General features: G+C 39.1%; 1 long non-coding RNA gene across 1 annotated transcript in view; it reads right to left on the reverse strand.

Moving 5' to 3' along the window:
- LOC131516593 (uncharacterized) overlaps positions 1 to 18,381 on the reverse strand; it is an 83,283-nt gene extending 64,902 nt beyond the window's left edge. Inside the window, exons 1-3 of the long non-coding RNA XR_009264163.1 lie at positions 17,863 to 18,381; positions 14,054 to 14,201; positions 11,298 to 11,402 (exon numbers count right to left, since the gene is read on the reverse strand). This is a non-coding gene — a long non-coding RNA (uncharacterized LOC131516593). The remainder of the gene's footprint in view (positions 1 to 11,297; positions 11,403 to 14,053; positions 14,202 to 17,862) is intronic.
- Positions 18,382 to 19,287: the final 906 nt, after the last annotated feature.

The raw sequence follows: 19,287 nt of genomic DNA on the forward strand, positions 1-19,287 counted from the left end.
AGGACATTCTAGAGCTGTCCCTGTTTGACTAATCAGACCCACCTCCCAGGCTACCAGCCACACTCTGCCACTAACAAAGCACAAAGAGCTTCCATCATTCATTGGCTTTCACCAGCATCTCTTACTAGAAGGTAGTAGCTTCAAATTTATCTTCCCTTGGATATGTGTTTACATACTTTCAGAGACTGACAGAATTCCAAGTCTTAAAGGACTATAAGGGTCAACAAAAGCCAGAGTCTCAACCACTAGAAACTGAGCCACTTCAAGAAATCCTGCTCCCCTTTTAGGTTCAGGCCTGGGAGAGGGATTGACTTATTTACCTCACATTTGGGAGGTCTTTCTTACTTGAGTCTGCTATTACTGCTCTATTCTGTTCTCAGCTGAGAAGACCAATGAGGGAGAACAGATTATTCTTCCAAGTGAAAAGTGTTTGTAATAAAAAGCCATTAAGGCAGCTGACCCTGTGAAAAATTGTGAGGTAGATAAAGGGCACCTAAGGTGGTGGTTCTTCAATTTAGTTGGTCCAACCCCAGACGCACTGAGCCACAGGATCTTTGGATAGAGTCCTACTGTTTGCGTTTTCTATAAGTTCTGCAAATGATTGAGTTAGTCATATAAACATTTGGGAAATGCTGATGTAAGGCACAGTCTCTCCTCCTTCCTTAGCTTTTTATCCTAATGGCTCTTCACCTACCACCAGGTCCGCAGTGCTGTCTCTGGTTCTATAGACTCTCACACTGGAATCACAGCCTTGAAAGTTTCCCCTATCACCTTCCCCAGCCCCTCATACATAAGCACAAACTCAATATTCTTAGCCCTATGGAATAGGTTGAGCATAAACCAATGAAATTATACTAAATTATAATTGAATTCTCAATAAACTTAATGTGCTAAATCTTCCAGGAGTAATTGTATTTTGGAAGAGGATACAAAGTTTAGGGAAGACAATAGAGGTGGGGTATTATTGGTGAGGGCAGCCTTCTTTAATACTTATTCCTAACTGTGCAGCAAACACTTATCCTATCCTAGGCAGGACTGACTAGCAGTATTGATTCACGGTGATTATGAGAACTTTTACACTGTCAAGGTTAATCTCCTACAAGAATGGCTCCCATATATCATTATGCTGAAAGAATGTGTGTCTCCTCGAATGGATAGAGAGGATGTGGTTTATATATACGATGGAATACTACTTGGCAATGAGAAAGAATGAAATCTGGCCATTCACAGCAACATGTCTGGAACTGGAGTTTATTATGCTAAGTGAAATAAATCAGTTAGAGAAAGACAGATACCATATGTTTTCACTCATATGTGGATCTTGAGAAACTTAACAGAAGACCATGGGGGAGGGAAAGGGGAAAAAAAAAGTTACAAAGAGGGAGAGAGGCAAACCATAAGAGACCCTTGGATACTGAGAACAAACTGAGGGTTGGCGGGGCTGGGGGAGAGGGGAAATTGGGTGATGGGCATTGAGGAGGGCCCCTGTTGGGATGAGCACTGGGTGTTGTATGGAAACCAATTTGACAATAAATTATATTTAAAAAAATAAAAATCACCTTTGTGCGCGCGCACACACACACACACACACACACACACACACACACACACAAATGCATGTCTTCTTTTGTCATCCTAGCTTAGAACCTCCCAAGCCCCAGAAAGGTTGTGGGATGGTGGGGACTGGAGGGGAATGCAGAGAAATAAATCTGAATTATCACATTCAAATTTTTCAAAAGCTTCAAAAGTGAACATGTTGGGGAATTAGATTTGATAATAACTAATAGGATCTAGCACCTCTCTCTCACTCCCACCTTCTTATAGATAAGGAACTTGAAGCCTATGAAATTTAAGTGACTTAGGTAGGCAAGGTAATGTAGCAAGTTTAGTGGCAAATCAAGGGTTAGGAGTCAGGAGATCCAATTCTCAGTCTGGAACAGGAGAAAGATGAATGTAATCTAGTAGTAGTAGAGTACTAGGGCTAACTTGTTGTCAACCTAGGACACTGCCCTAATACCTGGCCCCACCACAGAGATTTTGATACAGTAGCATGGAATAGGGCTTAGGAATTACAAAACATTTCTGATGCTCAGCCAGGTCCAGGGGACTAAGACTTACAGGGATCAGTTGCAGTCAATCTTCAGAGCTTAGAAGCCTCCAGGTGGCATTTCCTAGAAAAAATTCCCCATAAACTGAAAGTGAAATCAGTGTAAATAGGGACTGAGAGGTATGAAGGGACAATGAGCAGAGCATAGGCAATGGAAGAGAATACCAGATTTGACCCAACTTTTCAAGCTTAGTCTCATCTTGAAGCTTGGCTGAAGACCTTTGGATTCTATTGGCTATCTCTGTCTGGGAAACATCAAGTGAAACTGCATGGCAGAAACAAGATGACTCCAGAGGACAGTGAAAGGACACAGAACCTTTGGCTTCTTGAATCTCTGTCTTGCATCTAGCTCAGGCTGGCAGGCACCACAAGTCACTAGCATGAATTGAATTTCCTCTGGTCATAGTGAGCTCAGCCCTGGACTCTCTCCAGTTCCTGGGAGACCAGCATCTCACTAGCACTAAGGGCCTTGGAAGGCTTAGCTGAAAGGGCAAATCAAGAGGGGACAGTACTGGACTTCCTGCTCCTGATCTGGAAGAGAAGTATCCCTGGAAGCAATAAAGAGTGACGACCCCTCAACACAGGGTCTCTGCTTTGCCTATCACTTTCCACAGATCATGCAGCTGCCTTTTCAATTTTGTTCCAAAGAGCAAGAGGGGATTTAATATGGCTACTAACATAAATACCTGTTCTTAGGATCCCAAGAAACACTCTATTTTCTTTTTAGTTAAGTAAATTATTGGGCCCTCAACTCCTGACATGGTGGCTAAATAAAGGTTGTTTGCATAACCTTTTGTGTGGGGATAATTGAAAATTTTAACCTACACAAACCAGTGGGACCCCAAGCCAAGGCTTTAGTGTGTTGTCAGAGGTAGCTAGCAAGCAAAGCAAGAAAGATAAGCCTGTCCTTTGGGATGCCACCCCAGCAGTGAGACCAACTCAGGTGGATATGCCACAGCCACTGGCCAAAGCACCATTAGGCAGTTGTAGCAGATGAAATTTTCTCCCAATGCTATCTGGAGCTAATTAGGAACAACATCACAGCTCTCTCTGTATTTTCCATGTTGCTATAGTGAGCCAGTTCTGGCTTTCCTGAATGTGATTGATTGGGACCCACCTTGTCCATTTGGGGGCTTGGCACATTCTAACTTAGGATGACAAAAGGAGACACATTCTTTCAGAATAATATATGGGAGCTATTCTTGTAGGAGGTTAACCTTGACAACCAAAAGGTCTCATAGCCTCTTAGATAATTACCATGAAGTTAGGCTAGAGAAAGAATGCTTCAGAGCTTACTTTTTGTCTCTACTCTTCTCACAGAATCCAGACCCATCCCAGCTCAACTGGAAATAACTAGATTTTCATGGGAAGTGAAGGGAGGTTTGGCAAGGTATATAATCTGAAGAGCCTTGGGAGAGGGAAAGGGAAAAAGAAGGCGGAAAAGAAAGAGGTTTTCTGCTGATCACAAGGGGCTGGCATATGAGGGTCACCAGAGTGAAGACCCTGAATATATTGGAGGGGACAGGAGTAGGGATATCCAGAATAGAGTGAGAAAATCCATTCCAGACTCTCCACTGCTCTGTGCTGTTGCATGGGTTGGAAATCCCACTCAAATTCAAAGAGCCACAGTCTTCTGGACACCATTTCAGTGTGAAAAGACCTTTTTTTAAAAAAAATTTTTTTCAATGTTTATTTTTGAGAGACAGAGAGAGACAGAGAGAGAGGGAGACACAGAATCTGAAATAGGCAGCAGGCTCTGAGCTGTCAGCAAAGAACCCTGTACAGGGTTTAAACCCACAAACCATGAGATCATGACCTGAGCTGAAAGGGTTGGACATTTAACAGACGGGGCCACCCAGGTGCCCCAGATCTCTCTCCCTCTTTAAGTTTATTTATTAATTTTGAGAGAGAGAGAGAACAAGCACACAAGCAGGGGAGGGGTAGAGAGAGAGAGGAGATAGAGAATCCCAAGTGGGCTCCGTCAGCACAGAGCCCAAAGGGGGGTTCGACCCCACGAAACAAGGAATCATGACCTGAACCGAAATCAAGAGTTGCACATTTAACCAATGGGGCCACCCAGGCGCCCTTCAGTGTGAAGAGATCTTAATGTCTTTGATGTTGGAATGTACAGTCTACCTGTAAGTGCTAGGGTGCACAGGTGATCATTCTTGGAGATTCTGATTTAATAGGTCTGGAGTGGTGCCTAGGCATCTGTACATTTTTAAATATCCACAAGAGATTTTGATACACAGCCAAAGCTCAGATTTACTGTATTTGGCGTGATTCGGCATGGTTTCTTATCACTCTCCTTACCACTGCCCAAGTCTCTTTGCCGTTGTTGAAACAGATACCCTTTCTATCAGATTCCCTCCCTTCCTCCAGGGCATTTGGCTTGGCAAGCAGAGCACAGGCTAGATTTCAGTCCCTAATTGTCCCCTTGGCTAGGTGACTTGTGTAGGGCATGACTTGCACAACTGTGACCAGAGGAGGAAAAAGATTATTGGCTTCCAAGACGGCAGATTTGTGTTTCAGCCACAATTCTCACTTTCTAGCTGTCTAAACTTGGGTAAGTTGCTTAAATCTTTAATTTTTAAGATTTGATTTTTAAGTCATCTGTACACCCAATGTGGGACTCAAACTCATAACCCCTTGATCAAAAACTGCACACTCTAATGACTGAGCCAGCCAAGCACCCCCTTAAATCTCTTTGAACCCCAATTTGATTATATATCAAAGAGGGATAAGGATGGCTGTCTACTAAAATGACCAAATCCAACAGTACAATTAATTCTAGCGAATCACTTCTGAGGCTTCATTTGACCTATGAGCAGCATTTGACCCTTGTGACCACTTCCATCTTCATGAGCCCTAGCTTCTGCTTAGCTTCTGGGACATTCCTCCTTCTTCATTCCTTTCTTGCTCTCTGGCCATTCTTTCCCAGATTCATTTGCTGAATTCTTTTTACCTTACCAACTTTGAATTGTTGGAGTGCTCAGGACTCAGTTCTCAGACCTCTTTTCTCACCTGTTTACCTTGATTTCGTAGATAATTTCATCCACTTGATTGACTTTAAGTATCACTTGTACACTGAGACTCTCAAAAAGCCATAAACTTTCCCCCAAATCCTAAACTCTGGAGTCAAATAGCCTACTCAACAACTCCACTTGATATATAATAGGCATCTCAAACTTTGTATGTCCGAACTGAACTCATTTTCTTCCTCAAACTTCATCTTTTCACAACCTTCCCAACCTCACTATGTAGCCTCTTCACTTGCCCAATTTCTCTGTCCTAAAGCCTCTTTTTCTCACTGCACACTTCTAATCCATCAGTCAATTTACTGGCCCTAACTTAAACTGTATCCAGTGCCATCACTGCTGTCATCTGCTATCGCCTCTGTCCTTGGCTATTGCAATAAAGGAGTAAGTGCCCTTCCCCACTCCAGCTACCTTGCTCTCCCATAGTCTATATTCTCAACAGCATCCAAGAGATCACTTCTCTGGTCAGAATCTTCCCATGCGTTCCCCTCTCATGGAGAATAAAATTATGAAGCCTTCTCATGGTCTCCCCATGAGAATTTACATGACATGCTTCTCTTCTATTATTTCTATGACTTTACAGATCATTCAGTTCCTTGATCACTCCTCTTCAGATTATTGGCCTTCATGTTGGCCCTCAAACACACCATCTGTGCTCCTGCCTCAGATCCTTTGCACTGCCTTTCCCTCTCTAGGGAACATTCTCTTTACAGATACCTGTAACTCATTCACTTACTTCATTCAGTCTTTGTTCAAAAGTCCCCTGATCACAAACTGCCTCCTTGGTCCTTAATCTAATAGAAAACTATCCCAACTCCTATAACCCTATTTTTTATCCAGTTTTATTTTTCTTCATAGAATATATCGCCACTTGACATTTGCATATATGTTTTGCTAATTTGTTTGTTTGCTGTCTGTTTCCCCTCACTTGGATCTAAGCATGTAAGAATAGCTATATTCCCAACATTGAGAACAGTGACTGGGACATAGTATAGGGGTCAGTAAATACTCGTTGAATGAATACAAAAAAAGGATGTCAGTGATATAAGAATTAAATAAGATACTGTATGAGAAGGGTTTTGTATGTGCCTGAAACTTAGTAATTTGTCATTTCCTCTCTACTTTAGCTTTTGTGTTTCCCCCAAAACATTTACTGGGCCCCTTCTCGAAGTTACTTACTCTGCTAGATGATAGTGATTTAAAAAAATGTCTCTACTGTAAGCAGCTCATGTTCTAGTTGCTCTACGATACTGGGAGACAGAGTCATAAAGAAATAACCACCAGACGATGTAACAAGAACTGCAAAAGAAACAGTATACTAGGAAGAACACAGATAAGAGTATAGTTAAGGAAGTGCTCAAAGAGCAGTGAATTTTAAAATGAACCTTGAGGGATAAATAGGGCTTCTGTACAATAAGAGAGACGGGTATTCCATTTAGAAGGGTCTTTGGTAGGGTTAGGCACAGAGACATGAAAATTCCCCCCTCCTAGATCACACAGCTTCTTAGTTCCTTAGTTTAAGAGAAAGAATAGTGAAGTGAAATGAACAAGTATAGAAACTAAAACATAATTGTTTCTGTCTCCTCCCCATCATAGAATGCCATATTTCTCAGAGTTCTTACTATACCTTCTAAATTTCTTTTGGCTCTAACAACATCAGTAGGTAGTGATCCCCTTATCATACAGCCAAAGAAATATTCTGGTCCAAGGTCCATTATGAATGGAGGATCTTGGGTTAGAACTTGACTCCTATCTGGTTGACAGTTCGTGCAACGTGAAGTGAAAAGCAACTGATTGCCTTCTTCAACTAGTTAAGAATATTTCCACAATGGCTTTCTAGATCTAAGTTTTTCATATTGTTTTTTTTTCTTAATTGGCCATATCCACCTGCCATTTATTGAGAACCTATCCTACTACACACTCTACTGAGTTGACCGCATCTATAATTTCGCCAGTTTTTACAACAACTCTGTGGTAGGCGATGTTGTTGTTATTGCTATTATTTTATAAATGAGGAAACAATTGCCTAATTTGTCCAAAGATATTCAATAAAAAAGAGGCAGTGCTAGAATTTAGAATCTGGTTTACATGATGTCAGTGCCCATGTTCTTTCAGCTCTGTTATATTTCTGAAATGAAATCTAAACAAATGTGCAAGTCCATCTTCTAATTGTGCTTCCTCTGAGTTACCTATATAGCAGGGACATGTTATGCAGAACTGTTTACTCACTGGAAATTTCATCTTCCTTTGTAATTTTATATTTATACATTTCTCTAGCCAAATTATACCACATGTACTCATGTACTCTTTTTCTGCTTTTGTTGTCATGTAAGTGTGGTCATATGAATCACTCTCATGTATCCAATTATAACACTGCTAAATAGGAAAAAAATGACCACCAATGGTAAACCTAGCCTAGTCAATATGGTTATTTTTTGTAAAACCATAAACAAAATCAGGAAGAAAAAATTTTCAAGCATTTTGCTGACAGCTCTTGTATAACCTAGTAATCACAAGGGAATAGGAAACATTTTCTTAACCTACACATATCCTTTTTTAGATGAATATGAAAACCCTATTAACCATAGATTTGCCTCCAAACAAATCCATCTCGGGGGTTGAAGCCAAATTATGTCTCCATTCTTTAAGATGCCTGTTTTGTTAATTTTGGAGATGTGGTAGCAACTTGTTTTTCTCCTGACCCCAAAGACACTACTACTGATGAACAGATTTGTTGATAGTATCTTCAGAAAGCAATCTAAGGCACTGTCCTTCTGTGAGGGAGATATACCATCCAGATACCGATGCAGATCATCTTTTGATCACTTGCTGTAGGTGAAGAGAAAATTAGCACACTTCAACATTATTCCAACTTGCCTTTTCTCTAGTTTCTGACTTTTGTTATATTATTCTGATAATGTAAAGATTTGTAATAGCCATAGTTTTACTGTAACCATATTTTTTATAATTGTTTAGTCTTAATTTTATATTTAAATTTGTTTACTACATGTCACAGTTGTTTTTTTTAACCATAGATTCTTTATTCCCAAGTTTTAAATTTTGATTTATTGCTTAGTTAGCCTGCTTTTGTTTTCGAGAAGTTTTTCTTTTTCTGATGAACAAATTATGGATGCTATAGTCTGTGGGTTTGCATGTTTGAGAATGCCTGTTGCCTTTACATTTGAAAAACAACTTATCTGGGCATAAAATTCTTTGGTCATACTTCCCTTCAATTTTGTACAGACTGTTCCATTATTTTCTGGTAGTAAGAGTTATTGCTATGGACAAGTTTGAGGAAGACCCAATTTCCCTCTTTAACACTAACACTACGCTTCTTTTTTCTGCTTGGATGCCTGTATTATTTCTTTATCCTTAAAGCTAAGTAATTTCACCAGGATGTGCCACAGTAGTTTTTTGTATTGATTTTTCTTGGCAGTAGGCAGTTTTTTTTTTTTCTGTCTACAGACTCAAATATTTGAAAAAAAATGTCTTCTAGTAGATTTTTGAATACTTTTGCTTCTTTTTTTCCCCCTATATTCTTTAGGAAGATGGAGTATTCTATATATTTTACACATAATTGTCTTTTCTATAAATTATATACTTTTGTGATTTTTTTTGCATTTTCTCTGTATACTTTTCTATAGGCTTAATTTCAAATTGTACTTATTCTATTTTTATTATTTAATTATGATATCCCTGTATGTAATATGTTCTTTTCCAAATTGCTATATGACTTTGTTTATCATCTTCCTTTGTTTCATAATTCCTTTTTATATCTTATTAGGCCTTTTAAGTTTTAAATTTCTTTGAAGCTGTAACTATTTGTTTAAATTATTTAACTTTTATTTAGCAAAAGATAAATTTATCTTTGTCTTCCTTTTGTTTGTCTTCCCTTCCTTTCTCTCCACCCCCTGTCTGCTATCTCTCTGGGTTGTGTTTTATGTTGGTTCTTTTCTGATTATTACATCTCTCTGGTTGGGGCCCGGTGTCCTTAAAGAATAGAATGGGAAGGGGTGGGGGATGTATTTGGGAATCCCACTGCTTCAGTTTAGTTGATTCTACTGGAACTCCTCTCTAGATCTCCTCTTCCTTTTGCTCAATCTTAGCTTGACATCAAGACGTTGAACCAGCTCAAGGGAGAGCCCCTTCCTCATATACTCTTCCTCATCTCCTGATTTCTATGACTCAGAAGGAGAGGATATAGAAAAAAAACAGAAGGCCAGACCAACTTTGCCTTCAGCTCTGCCTCCCTACCATCTTGAGCCAAGCAGGATCTGTATGGGAACATTACCCATTTCTCTTGGGGCTGGCACATGCCTGTGTGGACTTGACTACTCTAAGTGAAGGAACACTGAATGGAACCTTTGAAACTTTGATGCTCAGTTATAGGGAAATCTGTTCTAGATGTAAGCATTTCATGGGTTTCATTGAGTTTCAATGACTTGCCTCATTGCACTTCGAGTTGTAAGCTGGACTTGCCACTTTTTTCATGAAATAAGGACTGACAAATTAGGTCACTTTGGGTTTTCAGATTTGGATATTTGGCAGCACTTTTTTTTTTCTCAAAAATGAATGAAATGAGCTGTCACATCAAGCAAAATAACTGACAATATTTGTTGACAACAATAAAATTTAAGCTTTCAAGAGAAAATTAGAACTTTTGAAATCTTGTATTCACCACTATGAACTTGACAGCTTCTCAATACATAAATACTTTTCTGATGAGACTGGTGGTGATTTTAATAAACACAATTTTTTGATATTGCATAATAAATTGTGTCAACACTTGTTAAGATTTGCATAACTGAATAAACCAGCATTTTCCAAATGACCAACCATGCATGCTACAAAATCATGGATGGGGAAAAACTTTCAAAGTGCAAGGGAAACCAGTGGATTTTAATATAACAGAGTATTAACTGATATAGTTTGTCATTCTACAATGCAATTAACCTTTAAGAAACTACTACTACTACTTACTGAGTTTTGGTGTAATATCAAAGAAGAGTATCTAGAATTATCTGGAAATGCATTTAAAATAATCTCCCTTTTACAATTGCAATTAGTTTGATGCCAAATTTTCCTCAAATATTTTAACCAAAATGATATATAGCAATAGATGGAACATAGATGGAGTATCTAGCTGTTTTCTACTAAGCCAGACAACAAAGAGATTTGCAAAACCGCGAAACAGTGCCACAATTCTCATTAAATTTTCTTATTTGGGGAAACACAGCTTTCTTTACTAAAATATGTTATTTGAGCATGAAATGGCGTTGTTATTTTAAAATAAATTAATAATTGTTTTAAAATTTTATTTAGTTCCTAATACTATCAATATTACAAATATAACTCACTTACACAAAAGATCTTTGAAGTTCTTAATTATTCTTAAGAATGTAAAGAAATCCTTAGACCAACAAGTTTGAGAATCTCTGTGCTACATGTACCGTGCAGTGAAGCAGTAAGTGTGCAGGAGTGCAAAATTAGAGAATTATGGGTTGGATTTGGCGTTGTACCAGAATAGCATGCAAACCACAGGCTGCTAAGATTCAAATGGGAGAAGCAGAGGAGGAACAGTGTGAGAAAAGGTGTAGTAGTAGGAACAGTCAGGATAGGTTTGGAGGACTTTGAGTAAAGCAGTAAAAGTCCCTTTCATGTTTCAAATCTCTCCTTCCACTTCACCTCTCTGACTTTTTTTTTTTTTTACTTTTTTTAATGTTTATTTATTTTTCAGAGAGAGAGACAGACAGAGCATGAGTGGGGGAGGGGCAGAGAGACAGGAGGACAGGACATCAGAAGCAGGCTCCATGCTCTGAGCCATCTGACCCTGCTGTTACATTTCCTTCTCTTTCTTTCTGGCATTTCTCTGACGACAGCTGGGAAAAGTTATCTGCTTTTAAGGACTCATGTAAATATATTGGATCCACCTGGATAATTGACACTACTCTCCCATCACAAGGTCCATCACCTCAATCACATCTACAAAGGCCTTTCTGCCATGTAAGGCAACATCTTCTCAGGTTCTGGGGATTAGAACATGAACATCTTTTAGGGACCATTATTCTGCCTAACTCTCTTGTTCTGTTGGGGCTACTGTCACAAAATACCATAGATGAGTGGTTTATAAACAACAGAAATTCATTTCTCACAGTTCTGGAGTCTGGGAGGTCCAAGATCAGGGTGCTGGCACAATGGTGTTGTAGTGAGGGCCCACTTCCTCATTCTTGGCTGGTGCTTTCTTGCTGTGTTCTCACCTGATGGGAGAGGCAAGGGAGCTCTCTCAGTCTTCTTCTATAAGGGCACTAATCCTATCCATGAGGACACTTCTCTAATCACCTCACAAAAGCTCCACCTCCTAATACCATCACGGTGGGGGTTAGGATTTAACATAAATTTGGGAAGTATGCAAATATTCGGACAATAGCAGTACCACACCATGGGATATTTTTGATCAAGGAAGTGGCATAATTACAGTGGTATTGAAGGAAAAAACTTTCCCAGTAATTACCCAGTATGGAACTCATCTAGTGCCAAATTTGGGGCAGAGTCTTGCCTCTGTGGAAAACAACTTCCATGTGTTTTTAGCAATACAGATGAGGCATCCAGGAGGACATCTGCTGATATTCTGGCAGGCAGATCACTTTCCCATTGCCTGTCCTACCCAGATTTGTCATTCAGGTCACCAAAGGGACAAATATCCATGGCTTCTAGAAGGAGCTTCTTCTCTGCATTTTTTTATCTCTCAAGTGTCCTTTCTAGATCTTAGAAACTAACTTGTCAGCAGAGTGGGAAATTTCTCCCTCTCAGGAATTGATATCTTAGGGGTGACCTTTTACATGAAGCATTTCATTAAATAGTGTGGTGAGGTTACCAAACCTTGAAGTCAGAGGCAACGTCTGAATGCTTGTTGGGTTACCACCAGTACTCTGAAGAAAGAACAATAAGCTTAAATGCTTTTGAGTAATAATTTATCAGGAAGACTAAATTATGAAAGAATGCTTGAATTAGACAAAAGAAACCCACAAGATGGATGTAGCTCAAATATTTTCCAACATAAGCTTCCTTTTGAAAATAATTTAAATGTTTGCCTTCTCATTGCATTTATGTGTGATATGTTGGATAACTAACTAAGGAGGACAGAAAGGGAATCCCTGTGGTATAAATTCCAGGAACAACTGCAGACTCATCCAAATGTCACTTATAAATCAGAACAAGCCCAAATTCATAAGCTAGTCTCAAAGTACCCTATAAAAACAAGACAAAATAACAAAAGCTATTATTTCCACCCCCTCAAAATATTTATAAAAAACAGGATGCTGTTTCTTCAGTCAGGCAAACAACTTACCAAGGGCATTCTTAACTACTGATGCTAAATATTACAGCATAAGAATGAACTTTGGTATTTTGCAACGTACATTGTGCAACGTATATGATCTATTCAATTCTCATGGGTGTATGCAGTTTACTATTTTTGCTTACACATGTATTCTTGGGGAAAAGATGTCATAAAGTTAGGATTGTTCTTAAGCAGAATAGGCAATATTTGCTCTAACAGCTTCTCCCTTCTCTTTTGCAAGATATTCTTTTCCTAAGGAAGTTATCACAGCCCTTTTTCCTGCAACCTACTCTGGGCAGCCAGGGATGTTGTTACCTAGAGATCTCTACTTTCCTATTCCTATTCCGTTGACAATTCTCTAAGTTACTGCCTCCTTTTGGACCCAGCTAATTGGTGTTATGCAGTTAATTGTAGACAGATGTAACCTAATGGACTAGGTTCTCTTCCAGGCAATATAACAGGCATAAGCTGGTAGACACTCCCACGCTTACCTTAGTTGTTTTTTTTTTTTTAGCTCATAATTTGGGTAGTTTTTTTCTTTTTAATATGTGAATAAAAGATGAGGTAGGCAGTGACACTTAAAAAGGAGGGCCAGTGAAAAGTGCTAAATTTGGGGACCCTGGGCATCTAGCTAAGAGAATACATGTACTGAGGCTCCAGAGAATAAGTATGAGAAGGGTGGAGAATGTTTCTAAAAGTAAAATTTTAATATATTAAAGAAAAATTATGTCTACATAATAGATTTGCCTGTGCTTCTGGCCTGCCATTTGTGTGAGCCTTTTTAGTGTCCATCAGTTGTGCTTGAGGAGGCAGTTAGGGTCAGCCATGTGTCTCAATAGTTTGTGTCCTACCATGGGAATCATTAGTATTTGGTGATTTAATTTGGGATTTCAAGATGTAGAAACAAGGAGCCTTGGGAGATGAGAGTTTGTAGCATTCCACATCCAGATCAACCAAGGGAAGCCTCTTATTAAAACCCTCAGAATACTCTTCAACCTTGGAATCCTGCAATGGCAAATCAAGGCCTCAAGTACAAACTGTGTAATAAACTGGACACTGGGTTTGTTTCTCCATTGTTTCACACACTCATGCTTTGCAGGTGCCCCTTCTTTTCTTGAAGTTTATTTATTTAGAGAGAGAAAGAGAGAGAGAGAGTGAAGGAGGGGCAAAGAGAGAGGGAGAGAGAATCCCAAGCAGGCTCCATGGTGTCAGTGCAGAGACTGATGCAGGGTTCGATTCCACAAACCATGAGATCATGACTGGAGCCAAGATCAAAAGTTGGACACTTAATTGACTGCCACCCAGGTGCCCCAAAAGGTGCTGCTTCTTAATACCAATTTATTTTGACTCCTCATGTATTATTTTTAATGACTTAGATTGTGAATTTAGTATTTATTAAGGTTAAAATTGGGGCATTACCAAATTATTTCATGTGGGTTTGTGATTTGAAGAGAACAGAACTGAACTAGGATTGAGGACACTTGGATTCTAGTTTATACTAATTGAGATAATCCTATCTGTTATAATAATCCCCGAATCTATAAAGGCTTAAACCCAATGGAAACTTACTTCTCATTCAGGAAAATCCAAACGTGCATTAGTGATTTGTGTGCTGCTTTCTTCCAAGTGGTGATACAGGGCCCAGGATCCTGTTACCTTATGGCTCTGTCATCTTTAAGATGCCACTTCCAAGATTTCTATGTTTGTCAGTAACAAGCTGAGAGAAAAAGAAAGAGCAGAAAAGGATTTTTTAGTTTTTAAAGTGAGTTTTTATAGGCCAGACCTGAAAGAAGTACATATAAGTTTGGCTCTCCATTTCTTTGACTAGAACTCGGTAATCTGGCCACAGCTAACCACATGGGAGGTTGGGAAATTTAATCATACACCGTAACAAGGAATTAAAGGAAATGGGTTGGGTGACCAGCTAGCCAGCCCTTGCCATAACCCTAGTTCTACCACTATTTATTTGATCTCCCCTTTTTGATTATTATTTTAAGAACCATTTCTTACTGATTTTTAAAACCCCCAGAATGGTTATAGAAGTGTCTTATATATAGTACATGCTCACTACTGCATGCTTGCCTGACAGACAATAAATGAGTAAATAGTGCTGAGTGTTCATAATTCTGCCCTACAGCCCAGGGCATTGAGTGTTACTCTAGAGGACTGAGAAATACTTTCCCTCAATAAGTCACAATATATCCCAGGATCATTTTGACTATGAAGGAGACTAATACTGCTACAGCCAGGACCAGGAATGTCAAGAGAAGAAACTGATGTCAAGAGCTGAACATCAAAGAAAGTCTGGTGAAAGAACCAGTTAACTAATTGGGACAGGAGGGTAGACTCTTCAACACTCTGCTTGCTATCCAGGTTCCCTGGAAGAATACCAACTACTCTGGATGGGTTGGAGAGTCTCTGACTAGGCTGGGAGCTTCATTGACAAAGGAGAACAAGCATGATCATCATGAAAAACAACAGACCCATAAGGATGTCCCAGCTTATAGAAGAACTTGCAGAACACTTCATGGGAATAATTAATCAGGGATAGGACACAGAACAAAAAAATGTCTTCCTTCAAAAATTATAGGTGATGTGGGATGTTGTAGGGGACTGTGCTGGAATCCTGTTACGTCTACACTTAGTACCTCTGTTTTGTGAGTAGTTTATAGCCAGTATGCTTAGCAGGGTATATTAATTTAGGAGTTGAAAAGATCTGGGTTATATTTACCGACCTGTGATTAACTAGCAGTGTGACTTTGGGCAAGTCAATCTACCTCACTGGACCCCATCTGTATCATCTAAATAAGGAAGAGTTGGATTAAATGTGTGATGATCAATACATGGTCACACCCCACCCAGTGTCCATAGCAGACATTGAAAATCAAACATAATTCTTTTTTTTTTTTGAGCCCATATATATGATCCCAGGATCCTTATCAACATCCCATCTAGGTTATCCTATCAATTATAAATGACACATGTATGTTAAATATGTCTTTTATTTTCTGTGTTCTGACACTTTGATATTTGGGCCTTGCTGGCCCTAGAGGGACTGCCCCTCCAAAAGTTAGTCAAGTCCTAGAGATAGAAAACAATTTGTCCAGGTGCACACTTTTCAAATACAAACTGGCAAAGATAGAGCCCACATCACAATTACCTCTTTTATCAGGCTGCCACACTCTGAGCCATTATCCACCTGTCCTAATCACCCCCAGGGCCAGGTACCAGAAAACTAGGTGTAGTGCCTAAATCCTAGACTCTGCTGAAGTTATTCAAGCTAGTCAATCCTAAACCTGCTTACCCGGCCTTGCCCATTTCTTCCCCCCAGCTCTTGTCCAGAATTCTTCCCTCTCCCTCTGCCTCTGCCTGATGTCTGTACTTTCTCCATATGCCTCTCCCTCATGGCATCACATACCCTGTTATCTTGGGATCTGTGAATAGTACATACTGCCTTTTCAATGGCAGCTGTTTCCTGATCTGTTGGCCCTACTATACCTAAATAACAATAAAAACTATATTAAAACAATATAGGATGGGAACTACCTGCCTGAAACAGATGATCTCTGGAGTCCTTTCTAGATCTAGCAATCTTTTATCCTTTTAAGTAGGAGAGTATTGTACTATCTATAAAATACATATTTCAGTTATAATATCTTAATCTTCTGAAGTTACCTAGTATTTCATAGCAAGGATTTTCTGAATCAGGAGTTACACCAAGATAAATTGCACAGAAGCTCTTCTGTAAAAGTCACTGCTAAATGGGGGTAGGGGAAAATCTTGGTTCTGTTTTGGGAAACCTTTCATTTTACTCTATTACAGCTGACGGATAAAAATCATTCTAGTGTGCCTTCTTGGACTTCTGTTAATTTTTCTATTTTTCTTCCCTCTTCTCCTTTTTTTCTTTTTGGATTCAGAGTAGCAAACAGTCCCTCCTGATAATGTAATTGTGTACGTTCAGAACGTATTTTAGGAAGAATTAGGAAAATATTGGGATAGGATTATTCCTATAAAGGGCACATGGGCAATGGTTTCACTCTTATGTGGATCCTGAGAAACTTAACAGTAACCCATGGTGGAGGGGAAGGAAAAAAAAAAAAAAGAGGTTAGAGTGGGAGAGAGCCAAAGCATGAGACTGTTAAAAACTGAGAACAAACTGAGGGTTGATGGGGGGTGGGAGGGAGGGGAGGGTGGGTGATGGGTATTGAGGAGGGCACCTTTTGGGATGATCACTGGGTGTTGTATGGAAACCAATTTGACAATAAACTTCATATATTGGAAAAAAAAAATAAAGGGCACATGGGCATAATGTTTCACATGTAGTGGATGCTTAAATACTTTTAAATCAATAATAAACCTGTTTTTGCTATTATATTACACAGTTTTTTGGGGGGTTTTTTGGATTTTTCTCCCCATCCTCCTCGAAAACTCATATATTGAAGTCCTAACCCTGGTACTTCAGAATATAATCTTATTTTGAGATAGTTTTTACAGAGGTAACCAAAGTAAAATGAGGTCATTAGGGTGAGCCTTAATCCAATATGACTGATGTTCTTAAAAAAGGGGAAATTTGGACACAGATACTCATATAAGGAGAATGCCATGAGAACAAGGCAGAGATAAGGATGATGCTTCTACAAGTCAAATGATGCCAAAGATTGCCAGCAAACCACCAGAAGTGAGAGTAGAAACCTGTAACAACCTTACAACTCTCAGATGGAACCAACTCTACCAACATCTTGATCTCAGATTTCTATCCTCTAGAACTGTGAGACAATAAAATTGTTTTTTGTTTAAAAAAAAAAGAAGAGTTATATTTATAAAGGGAACATTACTGAACATTTACTGAATGAACTAAATTCTGCTCTAGTACAGACCGTAATTCATTGGGTAGTCTTAATCTATTGCCTCTTCCTTCTTTGCCCTTACTCTTATTTGAAAACAATTATTCCAATCTCGTTCCAAATACTTATCACAGAAATATTGTGAGGAATCATTTCACTTTCAAAATAATTCTGGAAATTGCTTTCAGTTACTCTAAAAATTGCAGGGAGAGATTACGTGCAAGGCAAAATTACACAAGCATTTGTGTAAGAGAATAAACAAGGAAGTGCATTTCAGTTCAAGAATACTTCGGTTCAAGTTGTAATAAAAGAGTACCATAGTTGCTGAAATTGAAAAAGCAGTTCAGAGTCTTTTTTTTTTCCCCAGTAAGTTCTGTGTGAATGTTTTACTTTTATTATGTTTGGTTCTGAAAATGCACCCATTCACAAAACCTCTGGGCAGTTGGACAAAACGGATTTACAATCCTCTGAAATGGGCCAGGACTCAAGTTGAAGTACAGTTGGCTAGACATTTAAAATGAGGAAATGGCTCACCTTTCTTCTCCACCTGAAGTTGCCAAGTGAAACCTTCCAAATTCTCAAGAGAAAGAAGATGCCTCTGATTCATATTCCATTTGCCTTTAAGTCTTGCTCAAAGTATTTTTTCAAGTGGAAAAAGAATGAAAGAAACATTAAAACGCAGAGACCTAATTTTGTGTGGAAGGAAAACACAGCTGTGCAATCTCTTGGCTACAACTGTATAAAAATTAAAAAGAAAAGAAAACAACCTAATTTATTCAGTGCCTTAATTTGAAGATGAAGCTAAGGTGTTGAAGAATGGCGGGTCTGTGGTGCTTCTCCAGAAAGAGGGCTTTTTCTCTGTGTCTCAAAGACATTTGAAAGATTGCAAAATTTTCTTCTAGAACCACTTCAAAGGTTGGAGAAACTACCACTTTTGAATACTTCAAATCTCTCTGTCAAATAGACACTTAATGCCTCCCCCCCCCCCAAAAAAAATGCTAGCTCTAGATATACAAGATAAAAATATTCACAGAACTCTTTTGGAGTATATGAGTTTGACTGGCTTTGCCTTGCTTTAGGATCAACACAATTCTGAAAATCTTCCCTCGATAATAGATCCAGGTGAGTAGCATTCTCTCTTGCCAGGAGAACTAAATTGATATCATCTGTAGGGCCAAGAATACTGGAACATGAAAAATAGATAAAAATTAAAATACCAGGTATACCATTTAGCTTGTCTCTTTCATTTTCAGGACCAGGCATCCAAGGGTCAGAGATGGAAGTGCACAATTAAACTAATCCTGAGGTCTCTTCTGCAGGTAGCAGGAAAACAGCCTCACACCCAGGTCTCACTCCAGGTCTTGCCTATCCTCTTGCTGCAGTGATGAGGGAAGTTTGAATGTCTCACTCTAGAAGTTTCACTGGAATCCTCACCTGGTTGAATGAGTCTGAGAAGAAGAGTTGGGGTATCCTTAATGCCACCCTCTTCCATCCACAACCCTCTGCCCTTACAGACTCTAAAACATCAGGGGATTCTGGGTAAGGCCTTTGAGCAAACTGTGGGGATGGTAACTAAAAATGCAAGGTGAGGAAGCAAGGTCTGGCATTCCCAAAGGCAACACTATATGGCATTTGCATTTCCCTCCTTCCTTCATTTTGTCTTTCCTTTTGAGCAAGACTTAAACATGACAGGAGTCAGAGGCATCTTCTTTCTCTTGAGAATTTGGAAGGTTTCACTTAGCATCTTCAGGTGGAGATGAAAGGTAAACCTTTTCCCTTTTCCTCATTACATTCTGATATGTCTAGCCAATTGTTCCTTAACTTGAGTCCTGGCCCATTTCAGATCCCTGGCTATACGTCCATTTTCCCTAACTGCCCAGAGGTTTTATGAGTAGATGTGTTTTCAAAACTGTAATTCTAGAGAAGCACACAAATTTTAGTGTGCATAGAAATCATCAG

The sequence above is a fragment of the Neofelis nebulosa genome, chromosome 7 (assembly GCF_028018385.1).
Source record: "Neofelis nebulosa isolate mNeoNeb1 chromosome 7, mNeoNeb1.pri, whole genome shotgun sequence".
In the NCBI taxonomy this organism is placed as follows: Eukaryota; Metazoa; Chordata; class Mammalia; order Carnivora; family Felidae; genus Neofelis; species Neofelis nebulosa.